Genomic DNA, 1,863 nt, shown 5'->3' with positions numbered 1-1,863 from the left:
TCAATGAACACCTCTAGTTAAACAGCAAGTTCAGCAACAGCTAGTTTAGCCCTGCGGTACTCCACTGACAACATTGGCCCAATTAGTGTTGATGTTCTCATAAATAAAATGATATAAAGAACTACAGTTTATTTTAACTTCTATCATTTGAGCTCACAAATATCTTATTATGAGGCACTGCATTTTGTTTTGTTTTTTCTCTAATAAACACAGATTCCTTGGAAATAAAAAAAAATCTCATGTTATTTCCTTTCCCTGCAGATCCTGTATGGACACTGACCTGACTAAGCCTACAGTTTACACCCATATATGGAACCAGGGATCTCCAACCAGTCATTGATTCTCTCCTACACTGACTTTACTCTCTTGGGTTTCCCTGGGATATCTCGATGGAGGCCCCTCCTGGCAATCCCATTCTTTCTTGTGTACTTAGTTATCCTGAGTGGGAATTCTCTCATCATCTGCCTGATTTCTGCTGAGAAGTCTCTCCATTCCCCCATGTATTTGCTCATCTCAGTGCTGTTTGCCATTAACATGAGTTTTACTACTGCCATATTGCCCAAATTCCTCCTAGACTTGTTGTTTCATCTCAACCAAGTTTCCCTGATCGGCTGTCTTCTGCAGATGTTTTTTATTTACTTCATGTCAGTATGTGAGTCAAGTGTTATGGTATTAATGTCCTTGGACAGATACGTAGCAATCTGTAGGCCACTTCATTATCATAACATCATGACAAAGAGCTTCCTGGTCTCACTGACAGTCATTGTAATAACTCGGGGCTTCATCCTTGTTTGCCCATTTGTAATATTTGCCTCTATGATCCAGTTCTGCAAGTCAAACATCATTCTCCACTTTGCATGTGAAAATATGGCGCTTCTCAGTCTTGCATGTGGAGACACCACCAAAGTAGAGAAAGCTGGGTTGGCTCTACGCATTCTTGTCTCTGTGTTTGATGGTATTCTACTCTTGATTTCCTACACAACCATACTCTACACAGCCATGAAAACTGTGACTGGGAAAATCCCGAAACAAAGCTCTTAACACCTGTGGGACACACTTTTCTGGTGGCAATGGTGGTCTATATGTGTGCTCTGGCATCTTCCAGTGTGTGGAAAATGGAAACAGCTGTTTCAATAGATGTTAATCATCTGTTCACTGCACTATATGTAATTATACCAGCTGCCATAAACCCCTTTATTTATGGATTAAGAGTTTCAAAAATCAGAAAGAGTCTGGTTAAATATTGGAGAAAAAAGGACAACTTGTTCTCATCATGGAGATGAAGCCATTCCCACCCAAGCCCTGACATAGGGACCTACTTAGTCCTGAAGCTTGTGTTCTATAATCTACTGTTAGACAATAAATGGAATCACCGTATTCTATATTTTCTGGTTTTGATCTGTGAAAAGCATGGTACAACACTTTTCTCCAAGTGTTTACTGATTGGACAGAAGAACCTAATTGAAAGCAAAATGATGATGGGCCAATTAACTTATATATTAAATATTGGAAGAGTGAAGTGTTCTTCACTCTGGATATTGGCTAAATGTGGCCCTCACTATAAGACGGAGAGAGGCATATTTAGGTACTATTGTCTGTATTGACATGAGAAAGTCAATTTCAGTTTTAGGAGCTGTACTTTAAATTATAGTTTTTTTTTTTATTTCAAGCTGCAAAAATACAAACCATCCTCCTGTATTGGGAAAATATCACCCGTTCCTCTTACTACAAACACAAATAATGCAAGGGGCTCCTCCGTTGCTCCTCTCTCTTAAATTTGGTATCATATGATCATTGCTGAAGACATTAAGTATGTTTTCTGGCTCTAAAACCCCTTTTTTTTGGCAAAAAAAATTTTTTAAA

At 38.6% G+C, this 1,863-nt stretch overlaps 1 pseudogene; it reads left to right on the top strand.

The window, feature by feature from the left end:
• The first annotated feature begins 309 nt into the window (after nucleotides 1–309).
• On the top strand, nucleotides 310–1,283 carry LOC121399754 (annotated as a pseudogene).
• The last annotated feature ends 580 nt before the right edge of the window (nucleotides 1,284–1,863 follow it).

This window comes from Xenopus laevis, chromosome 2L (genome assembly GCF_017654675.1).
Source record: "Xenopus laevis strain J_2021 chromosome 2L, Xenopus_laevis_v10.1, whole genome shotgun sequence".
In the NCBI taxonomy this organism is placed as follows: domain Eukaryota; kingdom Metazoa; phylum Chordata; class Amphibia; order Anura; family Pipidae; genus Xenopus; species Xenopus laevis.
Note: the sequence above shows the minus strand (reverse complement) of the source record. Positions and strands in the feature narration are given on the sequence as shown.